General features: G+C 38.5%; 1 protein-coding gene and 1 pseudogene across 1 annotated transcript in view; one reads left to right on the top strand and one right to left on the bottom strand.

Annotated features, from left to right (window-relative positions):
* Nucleotides 1-21,574, bottom strand: part of SLC9A9 (solute carrier family 9 member A9) — a 597,181-nt gene that overhangs the window by 356,741 nt on the left and 218,866 nt on the right. The gene's annotated exons all lie outside the window — the stretch shown is intronic.
* Nucleotides 4,928-11,515, top strand: LOC108535868 (ubiquitin domain-containing protein 2 pseudogene; annotated as a pseudogene).

Here is a 21,574-nt window from a genome sequence, read left to right on the forward strand (position 1 = left end):
AAGCGAAGCCTATACAGGTCCATTATCATCGCCTAGAACAAGAAGATCGCGGTGGTTCATACTCACACCCATTATGACCACCTTCCCTATGCGCTGAACTGGACAGCCAATGACGGGTAAGAGAGTATCATCTCTCACTAACCTAAGACAGGAGGGCCGTCATAAGCTACTGCCTAATCCCATGACGGGTACCAGTGATGAGATGCATTACTCCAACCTAAGACAGGCGCAGTTCCCGAGGGACAATCTTCTAGCCGTAATTATATATAAAAAAGGGGGACCTGTCCGGAGCCATGAGGCCTGGAATTAGCCGACCTCTGTTGCTTGATCTCCGCAAAGCGAAGACAAGATGGCACATTTCTGGGTTCTTCATTACAAACCCTTCCCGCACGCGCCTAAACTGTTCCCGCACGCGCCCAAAGCTTTTCCCGCGCGCGCCTAAGTTTTTCCCGCACGCGCCTAAACTGTTCCCGCACACGCAAGCCTTTCCCGTGCGCGCGCAAACATTTTCCCGCCCAGGAAGATATGCAGCCTAGGGCGCAGGCGCGATCCTGCGCCCGGGGAAAAGTACAAACCCACGGCACACGCGCGATTGTAATTTGAGAAGACTCGGCCCCCCGGTCACCGCCCTGGCCCAACCTCTTCCCCTGCCAGCCTATATAAGGCATGACCCTACATTCAATAAATGAGACTTGATCAGGCTATTTGTCTTGTCTCCATTTCTCGTGTTTTCTTGTCTCCTCCATTCCCACTCCCCCTTCCAGGGCCCGTTCGACTGTCCTGCAGGTTGGGACAGAGAAATAGACTGGTTCACAGATAATGAGATTTAGAGGTGCCTTCAAATAAAGGCCAGATTTCTTAGTTGTCCTACAGTGAGGCTCACCAGTTGATGAGCTTAGAACTTGCCCCACTCCAGTCCCTCTTTCTTTTCCCCTCACTCTTAAATATGGTTACTCATTCTGGCCTTTCTACAGAAGTAAGGAAAACAGAGAATCAAAAGACTGAAAAAAAATTGCAGAAAACAAACACAATTTAAGGTGCCAAAAAAATCTTCTAAAAACTATTATCAATATTTTCAGAGGCAAGAGAAGATACTGCATTCATGTAAGGGAATAGGAGGCTAGAAAAAATTCAGAAAACAAAAGAGCTTTTAGAAATAAAATACAAGGGTTGAAACAAAAATTTCAAAATTGGAACATAAAGTTGGGGAAATCTTCCATAAAATACTTATATTGATAGAATATAGATAAAAAGATGTTTGAGTGAGTGACATGAAGAATTGAAAAGTAGAAGAGAAATGAGGAGGTCACATCAGTTGGTCCAATAATTTTATTAAATAGGTTCCATAACAAAGAGAAGAGAAAAAAGATGTAATTATCAAAGGAATGGCATGAGAAAATTTTCCACAATACAAGATGTGAATTGGTAAATTGAAGGACCCAAACATGAAACATGATGAGTAGAAATGAGCATTATACCAGGCATGTTATTGTGATATTTCAATATAAAATAAAGAGAAGAGTCTATATGATTTCTTGAGAGACAAAAGATAAATCACACACGCAGTGATAAAAATCATACAGCACTAGATTTCTGAAAACAGCACTGAAAACTAGAAGACAATAAAATTTGTCTCAATTACGGCCTGGGAGCATGAATAAAAATAGTAGGCAGACTCAGAGTGGATCTTGGATGGAAAGTCAAGAAATCAAGTATAATAATGTTATACAAAGTACCTGGAGATTAAAGGAAAGAACCCCCTTCTTTTTTGAGACAGGGTCTCACTCTGTCACCCAAGTTGGAGTTCAGTGATCCGATCACGGCTCACTGCAGTACCGACCTCCCGGGTCTAAGTGATCCTCCTGTCTCAGCCTCCTGAATAGCTAGGGCTACAGGAACATATCACCATACCTGGCTAATTAAAAAAAAATTTAGAGATAGGGTCTCACTATGTTGCCCAGACTGGTCTCAAATTCCTGGGTTCAAATGTCTCAAGCCAAAGTGTTGGGATTACAGACATCAGCCACCATGCCCGGCCTAGGAAACTTTGAAGTTAAAGCCTTGGGTCAGTCATCAATGTCAGAAACATCTTAAAAGATAGATAGTGAGTACTAGACTTAGCCAAGACAGATTCTTAGCTTGCCCCTATAGAGGGTGGGTCTCTACAGACAGGCATTGACCCTATCCCCCTGCAGAGACAGTGATTGCCATTGTCAGTGTCAAGTTTGAAGAGAAACAGATGTCACTACAACAGCATAGAAGTTAAACTTTGCATTTTCAACCTTTTTCTTTCAAAGTCTCAAATCTTGAACCAACATGAACTTTCATGAGTGTAACCCATTTAAATGGAATATTGTCTGGGAGGAAGAACCAAACTCCGTGAAATCCTATGGTCCTTAGACAGTCTCTCTCTCACTCATGGGATAACCCTAGATGAATAAGAGCTGGCGTGACTTGAGCTCACACTGATCTTCAGGGTGGTACCCCTGTATTCCAACATGTTCCCAAGAGGCATCTGGGTATTCAGATGCCAGACCACCAACATGGATTCCTGATCGAAAGTAAAGGTAAATAATTGCTTCTCTGAAGTGATTTCAAGTTTCTCCAACAGAACTATGTGTATGTATCAAACCTTTATTTCATAGCATCCCTTTATTTACAGCAAAACAGACCAAAATACCTGCAACTAGTCTGAGCTGATTTGAAACCACAGGTATGGGAATTCCCAGTTGAATTTGCACCAAGTTACATCTTCATACATCCCTAAGGGCAAATTTTGTGACATTTCTCATTAGAATGTTCCAGCCTGCCAGACAGAGGTGACTACCCTGATTTCAACTTGAATATTACACATAAACAAAAAGAATTATCTCAATAGCAACTTGCTTAAAGAAGCATCTTATAAACCTGAAGCACTTTAAGAACGCTAAATTGGACTGATACGGACTTTTTCCCCTAATGTAGAAAGATATATATATATAAAAAAAAACACAGCAGGGGCTGAAATATGTGACAAACAATTTGGAAACAGCTGTGCTGATTGCAATAGCCTCCCAATAATATACTGCTTGTATTTTCTTCTCAGTTTGATTCTTTGACTTCAGGAAGTACTGGAAAGATACAAAACATTTTTCTATGGCAAACTGCTTTTAACATGATCAATTACCTTTCCACCTTTATGCTGGGCTATGGTTTAAATTGCATGATTAATCTTTAACTCAAAGAGGTCTGAGGTGTGCTCTGTTTTCCTCCTTTTCTTTCTTTTCAAAAGTATCTTAGAATTAAACAAAATGTGAAAAGGAATTTCAAATATCAACAGCAAGTGGTTTAATTTTAGCAATTATAGATGTTAGCTTACTGAAAAGAAAATTAAGACTGTTGTGAAACAGTCTGTAATTTTTATATGTTTAAGGCTCTGGCAACCAGAATCTCCAGAATATGTTGAAACTTCTCAAATTTTGCAATCTAATTTTATGATAACAAAATCTTCCAGAAAGATATGTTAAGTGCTTACCAGGTAGTATTAAGTAGTAGTAAGTCTGGTATTTCTTACATTTTAAAAATCATCTGGAATTTGTTTTCATGTGAAGTATGATGGTAGAATTAAAACTTTCTTCTGTGTTTTTATAATTGGACAGCTAAATGACTCAACTTCATCTCCTTCCTCTCTTCTCACTGAATTATAATGCCACTTTGAAACATGGAGTGCATGTGCATGACTGTGCACAGACATGCCTCTTTTTTTTTTTTCTGAATATTCTATTCTGTTCGTTTGAACTCTCCATTCCTATCCCCATGCCACACTGCAATAATTATAATTTTTATTCCATTATTCCTTCTTTTGCTAAATTGCTTTAGACCTTATTGTAACTCATTTATTCTTTCATGTGGAATTAAAATAATTTTGTCCATTCTAGAAAAAAATAGCTCTATTATTTTTATGGGAATTGAATTACATTTTAAAATTAATTTTGGGAAAATTAGCACTTTTAATGTTGAGTTTTCCTATCCAACAACACAGCATATCTCTCCTGTATTCAAATTTTATAATTTCCTTCCTACAGATTCTTTATATTACCCCTGCTGTGTTTTTAGTTGTCCCTCAGCTCCACAGCAGAAACACACCACCAAAGTGAACCTTAGTCCCTCTTTAGTTTCCTCTGGGAGACTTCACCAAGGCAGACAATAAGGGTACCATCTCTGAGGGTTAAGACTGGTATTTCTAGTATTTCCTAGGCTCAGTTTCATGTTCCTGCTTCTGGTTAGCTCTCTACACAAGGCTGTGTACTCATTTCTGGTATGCCTGCATCAATTTTTGATCCCTTTTCTCCTTCTCACTCTTGCTATGCATCATTTGGCAAGCTTTATATTTAGTCCTTTGATTAGTGCCTTGATTTGATCAGGATTGCAACCATTTCTGCCTCTCTTTTATACTGAGCCACAAAGCATATTCAAGGATATGTCCGGCTTGGGGGAAAATAGGCTGTACAGAGCTCTCTTCAGATTCCAGGCACTTTAATTCATAGTTCTCCAACAGACAATAGAGTACATCTAACTGACTGTCTAATAAAAAGAGGAGAAATTGCTCTCTGGATGTGTTATAATTGGATCATGTCTTTACTCACATGGTATTCAATAGGGATCCAAGATGATTTAAGGTTTTTATCTCTTTATTAGTGTGAGAGAGATATAAACCACACTTAGGAAATCAGAAACTTTCCACTCCCATGATGGGGAATGGAACAAACAATTCAGATTCCACATTTATAGTAACCTTTTATGTGTCAGGTGGAGTACTTGGTGTTTTCTGAGATACTGTCTGACTAAGCTTTTCAAAAGATAGCCATGAGCCCAGAAATTTGAAATTTAAAAAAAGGTTATGAAAGCTTAAGTTCATGTACTGAAATTATGACAGGGGATAACTGTCATGTTCAGAGTTCTTCAGAGTCCTTCAGAGTGCGCTGGTCCCCTTGCAAGTAAGAAGAGACGGGGTCCTGGGAATAGGTCCTTATGGACACTAGGGGTGTGACAGGGAGACAGCATGGCTTCTCCAGGGGTGTACTACCCACAATGATGCCTGCTGGGTGCTGCTGGCAGCAGCCCATGAACAACATACACAAGTCAGCCAACTTGCCTCAGAGTCTCGTTACTAAACCTAGCTGACCCAGAGGCCTGAGAATTTAGAATGATAATCCCAAGTGCACTGGCCACACCACAGGCACTGACAGTCACCACTAGGCCTACGTATAAGAAAGCAGGTGAAACATTATTATTGGCTCAATGCAAGTGTCATGAGCCTTACAACAAAGCCTATCCTTCCAAGAATAGTTCAAACTCACTTTATGAATGAATCACCTGGTAATTGACCCAGATTGCATATAGGTATAAGAGCAGAAATCTTCCAAACCAAAGAACGGTCTACAGATGGAGACCCTCTCCATCAGGCAGCAATCATTTGGCCCAGACTGTATCTTGCCCATGCCTTTATGCCACTTGCCTCTCCTATCTGTCTTGTAAGAGCACTGGCAGAACAAACCGCTTAGACTGTGTCTAAGACTCATCATTAGAATTGGATGGAAGAGGAAAAGCATCCCCCTGCAACCTGATTAACTAGGACCACTAAAGAGGCCTGAATATGACAATAACTCAGAGTCAATAATAACAGTAAAATAGCAAGTATCATTTGATGCATTTTGTTATCAGGTACTATAAACAAATTTATCGTCATTGACTTTCAAAACAACTGCATGAGGTGTATATGATTATCCTCATTTTATAGATGAGGAAAATAGGTGCTCAAGGAGATTAGGCACCTTCTCCAAGGCTGCACAGTGTAAATAACAGAAGGAAAAATTGAGTCTTCATCTGAAATTTATAACTTTAAATTGTGTGTGTGTGTGTGTGTGTGTGTGTGTGTGTGTGTGATGGAGTCTTGCTCTGTCGCCCAAGCTGGAGGCAGTGGCATGGCACAATCTCGGCTCACTGCAAGCTCTGCCTCCTGCGTTCATGCCATTCTCCTGCCTCAGTCTCCCGAGTAGCTGGAACTACAGGTGCCTGCCACCACGCCCGGCTAATTTTTTTTGTATTTTTAGTAGAGACGGGGTGTCACTGTGTTAGCCAGGATGGTCTCGATTTCCTGACCTCATGATCCGCCCGCCTCGGCCTCCCAAAGTGCTGGGATTATAGGTGTGAGCCACCACGCCCGACCTAAATTTCGTATTCTTTACAGTACAGTATTCTGCTTTCATTCACTTTTACCATCTGCACAACTCTGAGAAGTTTAGAGAAGGTTGGTTACCTGATTTTCTAATGTAAAACATTAGAAACAGTGAATGAAAAGGAGTTGGGAGACTACTAGAAGTATAAAAACTCATGACTGAAACTAAAGGAGGAGAAAACTTTTTAAAAAACATCGCCAAACACCTAAAACACCCCCAGAAAATTCCTCAAAACAAATAACTTGGGGACAGTGAATGAAGAGGCAAATAGTTCCATACGTCCCTCAATAATCTTTGAGGTTATCACTGGATTATGGCATTAAAAGGGTTAACCTGTATACAGTCTATGCTGCTTAAAATGTTGAGAAAATTTCCCAGAGAATTTTGGGAATAGAAGGGACTTTTAGGGATCATGATGCACAGCTGACTTATGGACATAAATAATCGAGGTCTAGAAGGTGACAGAGTTGACTCAGCCAAGTGCTGGTCATTGGCAGGGACCAGCACAGACTTCACTTTCCATAAATCCTGGCCTAGGAGGCTAACAAGTCTTCCTGGCTTCTCCCAAGGATCTTTAGTGACACCTTAGAAACTTCTCATAAATATGGACAAAGAAGAGATTCCTTGTTTGATATTGTTAGATGTCTAAATTTTACTTGTATCTTTTATCAATTGCTCATTTTTGCTCAATAAATTAGATACTAGATAAGTGCCTGCCTGAGAGATGATCATGCTCTAGTCAGAGAGACAAAGAAATAGAAAGCACAGCGTGATAAGAAGAATGCTCAGGATGAAATGGGAGCCAAGGGGGCACCGAACACAGCTGGGCTTTATAAAGAGTCAGGCATGTTTTCCAAGACAGGTGTTTTTGCATTCAGTCTTGATGATGGATGCCTAGGGAATGAGCCAGGTGAATGAAGGAGGAAATGCCATTTTGGGTAAAGGGATAGAATCTATCATCATGTGGAGTCTCTAGAGAAGTATCAGATATCTTACTTTGATTAGGCAAGAGTCAGCAAACTATAGTCAGCCTAATCCATTCTGTTGTTATAAATAAAGCTTTATTGGAACACCAGCCATGCTCATTTATTGACCTAGTGCATATGACTGCTTTTGCACTACATCTAGTGTCAAGTAATTGCCATCAAGATCCTATGGCCCATAAAGCCCAAAATATTTACCATCTAGCCATTTACATGAAAACATTGACTGAACCCTGGATTAGAATAGATGGAAGCAGGGGGCAGATTGCACACTGGTGGCCCATGGGCTTCATCTAATTGCTGTACTTTATTTAGTCTTCTCATTTTCTTTTCATTTATTAGTTTAAAAGAAAATTTGTTTAACATTTTAAAATTAGGAGAATTCACATAGAAAATCCAGATTTTTAACTTCTTTTGAAAAATCAGATCTGTCCATTCTGGACCTGCTTTTCATCATGGCAAGAATTAGATAGAGCTAAGCAGCAGCAGTCACCTTCAGGTGGGGAATGGGCTTTCCATTTTCCCATTGTCCTTCCCACTCTCTCCCAGCCTACTACCTTAGCCCTGTAGGAATCTAAGTTTACAAATTCCTGAAGAGGCTGGAGACAAAGGTAGTAGTGATTCAGTGAAGGGCTAGGAATTATTTGTTAAGAACTTTCAACTTGATCCTGAGATGCCAGGCAGCCACTGGCCTCTGGCCTGACAAGACTGGTCTTTTAGAGAACAAGACAGTTAGCAACATAAAGAATGGACTAAAAGAGAGAGAGTCCAGAGGCAGTGAGATCACTTATGAGGCTTTTGAGTAAGTCCAGAAAGGATCGAGGAAGACCATAAAGTGGTATCAGAGTGAAGGTAAAGAGAAAATGGATCCTAGGAATATTTGCATGACAGCCAACAACACAGCTGAGACTGAGATACAAGTAGGAGATCTCAGAGTGCTGGAACCGTGGGAGGAAAAGCACTAATATCGACCATTTCCTCTTAGGGAATTCTCAAGAGTCCTAAAATCAGTAATGCATAGGGCCTACTTTATGTGGCCAACTGATTGAACTTGTGTCAAGAGAGTTTTATATTAAATACATTGGGAGCTTTGGAGATTGGAAGTTGAAGGAGTATAGAGAGGGTCTTTGGAAGAGAGCGTAAAGAAAAGTATTCGATGCCAATGGTCAGAACCTTCCATAATAGGAGTAGAATATTAGGGTAGCTGCAGAGAGAAGGGGCTTTGTCAGGAGTCTCAGGGCCCAATGCTCATTCCAGATTTGGAAAGTCTGGTAACTGCAGAAAACCACAGATACCCAACAGGGGCTCAAAGACAGTACAAAATTGATGTGCTGCTTCTCACTCTTCCCTAATACTGTCTAGAAGACCAAAGGTGGTTCCTGATGGTGAGAGAGAGGTGGCCTTAAGACCAAACTGGCGCAATGACAGGAGAATAACCATTCTTCTCAGCCTCCTTTGATACACTATAGGGGAGATATTTCTTGCCTGATGAAAAGATCCTGATGGGCCTTCAAAGATATTCTTATCTAACAGTAAGAAGTATCACCTTACAAAATTGAAATGCCACTTTCATCTATGAACACAGAAAGAATATCAAAATAGCTATTTATGTGAAGGAGAAATAAAGCAAGCAGATAGAATTTCCTATCTACTTGGCTTAGTGAAAGACTCAGAGGGTTTAGACCATTCCTCTGAGGAGAGAATTGGCAGTTTCCATGGAGCATCACATCAAAGGGACTGCAGAACCATGATACCCTGCATTTTGAAAATTGGGATAGCTTCCCCTATCAAGCTCATCATAACAGTGAAAATAATTTTACAGAAGAGAAAGTATTGTTCTTTAGGAACCCACACACCTCTATCTAACTCATTCAGAAGAGCTGCTGAGGCAATTTTCTAAGCCCTGTATTTTACTGATATTGTAGAGAGATGTCGAAGAATGTCCACAAGGAGTAACTGAAAGACAAGAGGAAAATCAAGGAAGTTAAAAAGAAAACACGGAAGATGCTGTCACTATAAAGATTATATAGTTTCTCAAGCAAAATCCCAGACAGGGTTCAGTTTTTGAGAGAACTTGTCATAAATGCTCTAAGCAGAGTAATTCTGTTTGTGTAAGGGGAATAAAGAAAGAAAAGCATTTCCAAACACTAACTAATACTTAGAAAAAAGGAAGCTTACTCAAAGCAAACCAGAACCATTATGCTTGTCTGATGAAAATGGGATTTTCAAATTTGCAAAAATTTACATTGTATACATAATGCAGACACATTTTCCATGCATAGCAGTCACATATTAAAATCTTTACAGAAGCTTTTATTTTGTGTAATGCATGTATACAACGTTTTGCAATGCCCTAGATAAAAATTCATCTCATGGTGTCATGCTGTGTCAATCCCGAGGAAAGGCAAGTAAATCCTCATTTTACCAGGACAATAGCTTTGGGTAAGAGGATAAACTAGCTCTCATTAATCTCCACTCTTCTCCAGCTGAATCCAGAGGACCACCCACATGGACAGCAGTTTAAGAAAGGACTGAGTGTACCCTTTTCTTTCTCAGTATCTCAGCAACTTCTGGTCCCACCAATAGAACAGGCCAAGTAATAAATACCATTTTCATCATATTTTACAGTTTACAAAGAGCCCATCTCATTAAGTTTTCACGAAGCTGCACCTGTATTTTGTTGAAGATCAAATAGGGTAAGAAACTTGTCCAGGAACATGAGGAAGTGGCAGGGGTGGAGCTTCAACCTGGGTGTCTTTGGGTCAACTAATACCCTCCCACTAAACCCCTTATCACAGCTGTATCTTAGCCACAGAAGAGAAGTGAGAAGCTGAGAGAATGCTTCTTCTTCTGGTAGCCCCTGCCTCCATGAGTCATGCTATAGTCCTTTTGTTCATTTGCGGGGAGAATCCTACTTTTATAAGACTTTTTTGATCTATTTCATTTGACATGTAATCCATTTATGTCACTTCAAAATATACCATACATCTGATCTATCCTAAATTCCTCCACTTTCTAGCTGAGGGCTTTTGACAAGTAGTTTAACCTCCCTGAACCTCAGTTTTCTTATCTATTAAATAGGATGAGAAGTAAGTAGAGCATAGTTGTTGGGAGGATTAAATGAGCTGGGATATGTAAATCACTTATCAGTACTAACACATAGTAAACACTCAATAAATTTTAAAATTTAAAAATCAGCAGGGGGCTGGGCTGTGTTGGGTGAGTGGAGTATTGCACCTGTACAGAGCCCTGTGGTAGTGAGCTCAGAAAAGCGCCTGGAGGTGGTAGACAAGCGCCAGGGAGCCCACGTGGGTACGGGCATCCAGAACAACCCCTCGAGTAGACTCAGCGAGAACTCAGAGGGCACCAGAGTTGCTCTAGATGGTAACCAGCCTTTGAAAACGGAGAAACAAAAATGGAAAAGCTACTATCCCATGACAGACAACTGACCAGCAAGAGGGTCGAATTTTGGGAGACTGCACTAGCTCTCTCTTTTTTTTTTTTTTTTTTGAGACAGAGTCTCACTCTGTCACCAGGCTGGAGTGCAGTGGTGCGATCTCAGCTCACCACAACCTTTGCCTCTTGGGTTCAAGCAATTCTCCTGCTTCAGCCTCCCAAGTAGCTGGGACTACAGGCGCACACCACCATGCCCAGCTAATTTTTGTATTTTTAGTAGAAATGGGGTTTCAGTGTGCTGAGCAGGCTGGTCTCGAACTCCTGACCTCGTGATCCACTCATCTTGGACTCCCAAAGTGCTGGGATTACAAGCGTGAGCCACTGCGCCCGGCCAACTGCACTAGCTTTTGAAGGCTGTAAGAAGATTTGGGATTTCTTGAAGGCTGCTGCACATGTTTTTGATAGAAGTTATTATGAATTCGCACAAGCAGTCATTGATAGTGCAAATGTAACATTATAAATGGTGCACTTACAGAGTGCTATGATGAACTGGGGAATAGATATCAGCTTCCAATCTATTGCTTGGCAGCAGCAATCAACATGACAGAGGAAAAGAACATAGAGACTCTGAACGTTCCTCAGCCACCACCCAATTCTAGATATTAATGTCAGCTCCGTTTGTGTCTTCCCACAGGCAAAGCCCTCAAACTTTTGGTGTGTAGCACAGACACAGTATGCCACATGCAGAGGCAGTGACTTGCAGTAAAAGGAGTGGAACTAAATAGTCAGCGGTGGTTCTTTTCCAGTAGACCTCTCACTAACAAAATGAAATTGGAAGAGCCAGAGATCCCAAAGGACTGTGCTGTACAGGTGAGAGTGAGGCAACCTTTTCAAAACCCAACACCAGTTGAGAACTGAATTGGTCCCATTGGCTGGTCCCCAGGCCCCTCCTGCTCCTTTTCATTGTTGCTATCATTTCCTACTCTATGGTGTGAAATCTATTTGCACTGCTCTGAATTCCCTATGAATGGATTTAGTTCTGAGGAATTACAAGTGAAAAATTTCATCTGTGAATGAGACCAACACAAAGAATTAATAAAATACAAAGAGCTAAAAAATATAGCTGGAAGCTGGTAATGAATGAGCTTGGGTGGAGGTGAACATTTACTTCTCCAATTAAACTGTGAGCTGCCAGGAGGGCAGGCCATTATTTACTTAATATATCTGTATTTATTGTATTTCATTTATCTAATTTAATGTATTATGTATTTTACCCTTCTAAACACCATTAGGAAAATATGGCTTTCTCACTGTAACTGCCGGGAAGGAGCATGCTTTTGTTTAGAATGTGAGCAACTAGGGGACAGAGGCTATTTTCCTAAGGGACAACTAGATGGAGTATGGAGGGATGGAGGGATAAAAGGAGAGAAAGGGTACAGATGCACCTCCACTTATGATGGGGTTACATCCCAATAACCATGGTAAGTTGAAAATATAGTTAAGTCGAAAATGCATTTAATATACACCTAACCAGTGGAACATCATGGCTTAGCCTAGCCTACCTTAAATGTGCTCAGGTCACTTACATTAACCTACACTTGGGCAAAATGGTCTACCACAAAGCCTATTTTATAATAGAATGTTGAGTATCTCATATCATGTATTGAATACTGTTCCAAAAGTGAAAAACAGAATGGTTATACGGGTACTCTTAGTATGTTTCCTACTGAATGAGTGTCGGTAAACACTCTAGTATTTAGAGCTGACAATACTGTAAAGTTGAAAAATCATTACGTCAAAGCATTGTACATTGGAGACCATCTGTATTATAAACACTCACTCTATAATATTTAATGTTAGTAAGATGAACTACAGAGACATATTTGAGTCATTTAAATGACTATATTTGATTATTTCTGTTAGAATAATCATTTTTTGAACTGCAAAATAATTTTATGGCATAAACTTTGGTGGTATCAGAGTTACATAACATAAAATTAGAACACATTTTGTCAACAGTCTCATTTTATGGATGCTATGAATCAGGTCCAAGGAATGTATTTAAATATGTATTTAAAATATTATAGTCAATACTGTTTTATTTTCTCCCAGATTAATATATACAAAACTTCTTCTCGAGCAAAAATAATAATAATGTAGTTCAGTTAAGTATATATATTTTTTCCAAAAAGATTAAATCAAACAGCAGAGGAGCTACACTATCGACATTTAACTGGTTAATCTTTTTGGGGTAAATTATGACCATCTCCCTGTTTTCCTCTTACCTTTGTGGTGACATCAACAAGAGATAAGATAATTTTTTTTTGAGACGGAGTCTCACTCTGTCGCCCAGGCTGCAGTGCAGTGGCGCGATCTCCGCTCACTGCAAGCTCCGCCTCCCGAGTTCCCACCATTCTCCTGCCTCAGCGTCCCGAGAAGCTAGGACTACAGGCGCCCGCCACCACGCCCGGCTTATTTTTTGTATTTTTAGTAGAGACGGGGTTTCACCGTGTTAGCCAGGATGGGCTCGATCTGTCTCGTGATCCACCCGCCTGGGCCTCCCAAAGTGCTGGGATTACAGGCATGAGCCACCGCGCCTGGACGAGATAAGGTAATATTTAAAAATTGTAACTGACTGTAATCAGTAACCACATGGGGGAACCACTAAATAAATAAATGGTCTGTTCACCCAAATAATTTATCAATTAATAATCTTAAGCTTGACAGCTTATCTGATGTCCAAACTACTGACTCAACAAGTACGTATTGAGTATCTACTAGTGCAGACAATTGTGCTAAACGATGGGATAGGTTGGTGAGGAAAACAGACATTGTCCCTGCTGGCATGGAGTTTAAAATATATTAGGGAATAATAGACAACAAATGAATAAACAAAATAGAATTACAAATTATGATAAGTGCTACGATCGGGGCATTGTATTTAGAGTTGACAATATTAAATACTTAGACATTATTCATTATTTATCTGAAATTCAAATTTAACTGGGTGTCCTACATTTTTATTTGCTAAATCTGGCAATCCTACCAGTGTGTGTGTGTGTGTGTGTGTATGTGTGTGTGTGCATGCGTGTGTATAGTGGGGGGCAAAGGAGAGAGATCTACTAGCTATAATACTCTGGCAAAATTCACGCCCGGACACTCCATTTAAATTGTCATTTGACAGATGAGAAAGAGCTGTGCAGGAAAGGAAGGGGTTGGAATGGTGGAATATTTTAGCTGGTACTGAGGGCAGAGAATTCCAGACAAAAAGAATAGCATGTTTAAAGGCCCTGAGATGTTCATTCACTCAACAAATGTTTATTAAGAGTCTATTATGAGCCAGGCATTAGGTACTGGGGATTCAGCGGTGAGCAGAACAGAAGCACTCCTTGTCTTCTTAGAGCTGTAAATCTGAAGGACCAGTTGAGGATGTCAGGACACAGCAGGAGAGAAATCATTTTTGGCAAGGAGATGAAAGATAATCCAATTATATTATTTTTACTTCCTTAGTGGCTAATATGAGGCTCAATGAAAAAACACAAATGTGTATTTTTTGTTAATTCAACAACCATTTATCCTCAACTTGGCCTGGGGGAAAAAGAGAAAAAAAAATCTGACAGATAACCTTTTGTTATCCTTTATAGTAATTATCTTTGGGTTATTCATCAAGGAGATGCTTCAAACTCAATGAGAAGTGAAGTGAACTGAAATACAGAGATTTCACATTTATTTAAATAACTCCTTAAACCAAGACATTTAAGCAGGGAAAAAAGGCAAAACCCAGAGAAACAACAGCAGAGAACAACCACTTGTCTGGTTGATTGTGTCTCAAGAATGGCAGAGCTGCCCTAGCAATGTAACCACCTTCTAAGAAGGTGCAGGAGAACCACAAGTACCTTCCATTTTAGTGAACTGTCTTTTTGCTCTGAACATGCCAGTTTATTTGGGGTGAAGAAATTATTCTTGTGGATAAGAGCACAAAGCCTTTTCTTTTATCACAGAAGCTAAGGTAGATTCTTTCTGCCTTGACTATTACCGGTGAGATTTTCAGATAAGATCAATTTTGTTAATGATAATGTAGTTCATGGGGAAAATAATCAGAGTTTAACTCTCAGGCCCTGGATTGAGTTTACTAAGTGAAAATTTGAGGGGGAAAATGGAATTCTGATTTATAGCTCCTTTTAGAATTTGATCATTTGAAAAAAATTTAAAATAAATTCATATTCCAATGTTTTTTCTGAATATTATAGACTTTGCTTACAGTATATTTCTTTGGAAATGCTGTTACCTAAGATTATTTATCAGTTAATAGTTTAAAACAAAATCTGGTAGGATGATTAAAATATAATTAATAATTCAGAGACTAGTTATGTCAAACTAATCTTAAATACACAAGAAGTTTATTTTTCCAGCTCATTGCTATATTTTGGGAATCTTGATATTTTATTTAGTATACTTGCTATAACTCTCAGATTCATATCAATTGCAAATTTGACAAGCCTGCAATCTATCCCATGATTTCAGTCACTGATAAAAATATTAAACAGGATAAGTCATTAAATAGAGCTCTTTGCAAAGCTACTAGAAACACTGGATTTTATTGCTAAATAAATCAATACCCAATTACTTAATTATGCCTACATCTAACTCTAACTCCTTCAAATTAGTCCACAAGTTGCTGATGAGAGGCCAAGTGTCTTGCATAAATCCAAACAAAACTTAATAGGGATTAAAAATAATCCCTGCATTTGGGTCAAAAATTCTAATGCACTTTTAAAAATATAGAAGTAAACTTGTTCACAGGAGAGCAACTACAATGATGAAGGGAATCAGAACTTTATCTTATATAGAACTGAAGTAGGAACTTGCATAGGAGACAACATTTAATTCTTTTTGATAGTTTTACTTTTTCTATTATTTAAACGACTTTCATATCAAGGAGAGGGTACTCTTGTTCAATATTATAGGTGGCAAATTCAAATTTCCACATGGGTTGGGCAGGCAATGTGAGTGAGGAAAGTCTCACTCTTTCACATTTCCTTCTTTCACAGAGACATAAGCACAAAATATATTGCCTTTCCTCTTATCTCTTTCATAAAAAGCCACTGTTCAAACTCAATACTCCATAGCAAATGGTCCCTAGGCTCAGTTTGGGGGGAGTGTTGTGCCTGGGTTAAGGGGAGGGATAGCCACTTCTTAATGCCAGCTTCATTGTTGTCAGAGGAGATGTATCTATAGTCTCCCAATATTCCTACATCTTCCAGTTTTTTCAAAAGAAACTGGAAATCTGGATTTTTATGTTAGTTCTCTTGATTTTTTAAAATTTGGACAATAAATTTATATTTTTCTAAAAAAAACACTTTGCTAGTCAATACTGGGCAGGTGCAACAACACATAGGCTGCTCCTGACTCTATGATTCCCAGAGGCTGGACCAGAACCAATGACTTGAAGATATAACAAAGCAGGCAAGAGATGAGTGGAAGGAAGCACTTGTTGCTCCTCAACTGCCTGCCTTCTCCTGAGATCATCAGATCTAAGCAGAGCAACCTCATGTGATCATATTGGATATCATTTATATCTGTGACTGGATTATAGAACTTTAACTCCTTGTCTCACTTTGAGAGTCAATGGTTCTAAATAAAGCATTCTCTGGGGATTCAGGGGAGAAAATCAGTGGCTGGCAAGTTCTTGAGACCGCCCGAAAGGTAGAATATGATCTCAGCTTTGCAAAATGATTGCCATTTGGAGGCAGATGACTTAGAGGGAATTTCTGGTTGATAAAACAGCAGACACAAAAGAGTAAATGTGGAAAGGAGAGTGGCCTCGGATGGGGGTCACAATGAAAAGATTCTAATGGAACAGAGGGTTTATGGCAATTAAGCCTGGGGGTCACAACTGGCCATATCCAATTAATCACATGTTTTAAAATAAAAATTGAACCTGAGGCACTTTTTGAGGGCATGTACCCTCCACTTACCTACTGACCCCATCACTTCTTTTCTTGTGTCCTGGACCACGACACAGTAACATTACCCAACTGATCCCCAAAATTCTTAGATCTTCCACCCCAACAATAAATTTTGATTTTATGGAAATTTATTTTCTTGAGACAAGTTTATGGTACATATATTGAATACCTCTTGAACATTATTACATGGTTAGTAATTTGGAACTTAAAGAAAAAATAATATAAATGATAAATTTGAGGTTTGGGTTGCAGCTAGAGGAAAGTTTCATTATATTTTTGGAAGTCCACACGTTAAGTGATAAATCTCATATTTGTTTGATTTTATAAGCTGTTCCTATGGTTTGGGAGATGGATGTAACTGTTCTACAAACATGGACACAATTCCGAGCAGGGGTATTAGGGCTCCGTCAGGTCTGGTTAGGCCTATCTTGTTCCAAGTCACCAAACTAATCAGTTGAACAACTGGTTGGTTGGCGAAAAATTTCACTTTTCAGTCAATTGTCCTGGCATCAGAGACACATGCCTTTCTAGAGTTTTACTCTCATCACTTAAAGTCAAGTTTTGCTGTCACACAAATACCTTATGCCTTTTACAAACATCCTTTCATTGGATTCTTACTATGTTCCTATCCATTCATTCATTAATAGGTAGAGACCTACTAACAATAAAGAGTCAACTATTATGCTAGTTATAGGTGATCAGGATACAGCGTAAATACAACTTACAACATCTATTAGGTGAGCAGGGAGATTATTTCATTCCAATTAAAAAATGCACTTATTTCTTAAATCATTTTTTATTACAGAAGCAAAATAGTAATGTATTTTCTGCCTTAAAGATTAAGGCAATGCAAACGTATATAGAGTAAAATCCTTTTACTTACATTTATATGCATTTCTAAACAGATATAATTTTTATATAAATACTATTATATACTATACATTTTCAGAAATTTCATTTTTTAACTTAAAATGTCTTAGAAGGTTTTTCAGGCCATAGATTTTTTTAAGGCTCCAAAGTATGCCATTGTTTGTGTGTAGCACAATATATTTAATCTTTCTTAGAGACATTTTGACTATTTACATTTTTTTGTTATTACAGTGATACAATGTGTAAATATCTTTGTTGATGTAAGCAAATATTTTGTAAGGCAGATTGCTAGAAGTACCTTCACTGAGCACATTTAAAATTTTCGCTGATACTGGCAAAAATATTCTTGAAAACATTGAACATATCTATAGTTATACACACACAAGATCTATAAAATACTGTCTATTTCTTTATTGTTTCTAGAATTCAAAGTTTATTTAGGAAGGCTGTTAATATTCAAAATTCTAAAACATGCTTCCAATGTTTTGTAGTTTTCTTAACATTTAGCTCTATAATCCTAGTTCCATTTTAGGAATAATGTGAATTAGGCATTTAACTTTACTCCCAAAGGAACAGCCCATTGCCCCACACTATTTATTAAAGCACCTAATCTGTTGCCTTTATATTGGAAGAACAATTTGGCTTGAGTTTCACATTCTTTCCCTCAGAAGTGAAAATGTGCTGCCTTTCCATCTTCTGAAATTGAATGTCACTGTGGTCAAGTCGAAGGCCAATCTGATTATTTCTGCTCTTGTAAGTGACTTGAATTTTCTGCCTATATGCTTCCATAACCCTTTCTTTAAGCTTGAAATTTAGTAACTTTTTCAGATTATCTTATGCTGTTGATGATTCCAAATGAAACTTTCCTGGAATCTAGTGGGTCCTTTATGTCTATCTATTTATTACGTTGTTTCAGGAGAATATTGTTTTACGTCATGTTCTTATGATATTTTTCCATGTGTTTTCTTCTTCAAAACTATCCAACTATCTGTCATCCATTTCTGTCAGATTCTCTGGAGTCATTATATCTTTGTTCTTTTCTACTTTGTTTTGTGTTATTTCCCCAAATGCATCTTCTATGTATTTAACAATATTTTCACAATATTTTCAGAGAAGTTCATTGTATTTTTGCGGCTTCTAGAGTGTCTTTTGTCTCTTTAGTGATTTTATTTATCTCTCCAACTTTTTCCCTGAGTATTGCCAGCACACTTTTCATCTCCCTTAATTATTTTACATCTCTTCTACAAAATTTTGAATCTTTACTCTGAACATTTTTGTTTGCTTGATACTTAAGAGCATTTGCTTAATGTTTATTACTTTACATACACACACACACGTATGCACACACACACATATAGAAAGACACAGACAGAGAGATCCATATTTTCTGTAAGTCCTTCAGAATAATGGAGAACTCTTTGTCTACAATTTCTCTGAAATACTTTGATATATTTGTTTGGGGATAATGGGCTCTTCTTTGGCTTAAATTCCCTCCATTATTTATAAAAAATTACTTTGCAGTTTTCATGAATATGTACTACTCCCTCCTTTTTGATTGTAACTCATCTTTTTAAAAGCCTGACTATTATTTAAATAATAGTACAGGGAAAGGGGTGAAATAGGGTAGAGTAAGCTGAGGCTGACTGCTCTTTTAATTTGGGTTTTGTCCTGGTTATCCATTGTTGCAGAGCAAACCACCCCACAACTGAGTGGCTTAAAATAACTATCAGTTATTTTGTTCACATTTCTGCAAATTGGGCAGGATGCAGTGGGTCCAGCTCATTTCTGCTCCACATGGTATCAGCTGGGGCAGCTTGAATGGGGTTGTAGGATCCACTTCAAAGATGGATCGCCCACATGTCTGGCAAGTCTTGCTGGCTGTCGCTCCCTCTCCAGGTGGAACTCTCCACAGACTGATTTGGCTTCCTCACAGCAAGGTGGCTGGGTTCCAAGAGTAAGTTCTCTAAGCGAGAGGAAGTGGAAGCTGCTAGTTACTAAAGGCCTGGACCTGGAAACTGGGACAGCATCCCTTCTTCTGTATTCTATACATTGAAGGTGGGGCACAGATCCATTTCTAGATAGGAGTGTCAATGAATTTGGGGGCTATGTTTTAAAACTGTCACAGGCTGTCTCAAGCATCTGTCACCAAATCTGTTATTTCCTTGCGATTGGGAATACATCCTTTTGTAGTTTATGGCATTCAAATTGAGGCAGCATAGAGAAAAGCCCCCAAAGTTGCAGATGAATTATGTTTTAATTTGAAAATTTTTGCTTTTCTTCCATACAAATAACCTCCAGCAGAGTCCTTGGCTAGGAAACAAGAATGTGTCAGCATGATTTCTATTTGGCTGCTGTTTTGAGGGGTCAGATTATTTCCCCCATTTGCCCCTGACCCATCCACCTGATCTTAACTGCGCTCTAAACAACAGAATATTGGATGTTCCTTTTGGTAGTGTGATGTGCTGTCAGGTCCGAGAGAAACAGACTTGGCTCTGCATCTTCCCGTCTTTTGTTTAAGATTTCACATTATTCAGCAGCAATATTTCATACTTAAATATTTCATAGTTTATAGGTTGGAGTTGTGAATACTTTCCTGTTTCAAGGGCTATGTTTTTTTCTATTTTCAGTGTTTTCTTAGTTTTAGTTTGTTTTCAGGGAGTCTAGTAGAATAAAACTATTTTATCCTGTCTTAAGCAGAAGCTCCACATGATCTGTAGAATCAGCTTAAAAATATTCGTTGTGATTTTAGAAGTGAGTTTACACTGAAGATACAGTTTACTTGTGGGAGAATTGAATTTTGAATCTCCTCATCCTGTCTCATAGCAGGTCTTACTGTTTGTGGTATCTTTTTGGTCCTTTACTACATTTAAAATTTTTCTTCTCAGATATCTTGTACATTTATTATTTAATGTTATTCTAACTGTGTTAGATTTTAAAGATGCTATTGTGAATAAAACCATTTTCCATTACATGTTATCATTCATTGTTGCTGAAGTCCTGGAAAGCTATTGATTTTTGTCTGTCAGTCATCTGTCTAGCCAGATTTCTGATTTCCCTAATATTTTGCCATTTAAGTCTCTTGCATTTTCTAAATAGACAATCATCTCAGCTCATCTATTAAGTATTTTATTTTGATTTTCCCAGCTTTAAATTTTTAAATATTTTTATAGATTTAGGGGGTACAAGTGCAGATTTATTACATGTGTATATTGCATAGTCGTGAAGTCTGGGCTTTTAGTGTATCCGTCACTCAAATGGTGAACATTGTACCTAATAGGTAATTTTTCAGCCTCATCACCTTCCACCCTTCCACCTTTTGGAGTCTCTAATGTTTATTATTCTACTCTTTATGTCCATGTATACCCATTATTTAGCTCCCATTTATAAGTGAGAATAGACAGAAGTGCCAAGCACTGGGGAATGAGGTAATCTTCTGAGACCTCTACTTCCCCACCTCTGCAGGAGATGGTGAGCCTGACAACATGCAGAGTATACCACTACTATAACCTACAAACAAGCAGTATTTGAGCAAGCCACTACACTAAGGCTATCTATAACCAAGGAATTCATACAGAACCTTAGGCCCCACCCCCAGGATCACAAATTAGCAAAGCCAAATGACCCTACCCAACATACGCAACAGTCACACCTTCAAGGGGAAAAATAAAATCCCACTAAAGTGAATGTAAATTCAAAAATAAGAAGTGACAGTTTCTCCAGACAAGAAGGAACCAGCGTAAGAATTCTGGCACCATGAAAAAACAGTGTTGTAACACCCCTCAAGGATCACACTAGCTCTCTAGTGATGGATCCCAACCAAAATGAAGATTCTAAAATGACAGATAAAGAATTCAAAACATGGATCATAAGGGAGTTCAATGAGATTCAAGGGAAAGTTGAAAACCAATACAAAGAAATCTGAAAAACAATTCAAGATATGAATGAAAATTTACTACAGAAATAGATATTTAAAGAAAGCCCAAAACTCTGGAAATGAAAATTTACAGAAGGAATTACAAAACATAGCTGAAAGCTTTAACAATAGATTAGACAAAGCAGAACAATTTCAGAGCTTGAATACATATCTTTTAAATTAACCCAAACAAAATAAAGCAAAAGAATTTAAAACTGAACAAAG

This window comes from Rhinopithecus bieti, unplaced genomic scaffold (assembly GCF_001698545.2).
Source record: "Rhinopithecus bieti isolate Rb0 unplaced genomic scaffold, ASM169854v2 scaffold_12642, whole genome shotgun sequence".
Lineage (NCBI taxonomy): Eukaryota > Metazoa > Chordata > Mammalia > Primates > Cercopithecidae > Rhinopithecus > Rhinopithecus bieti.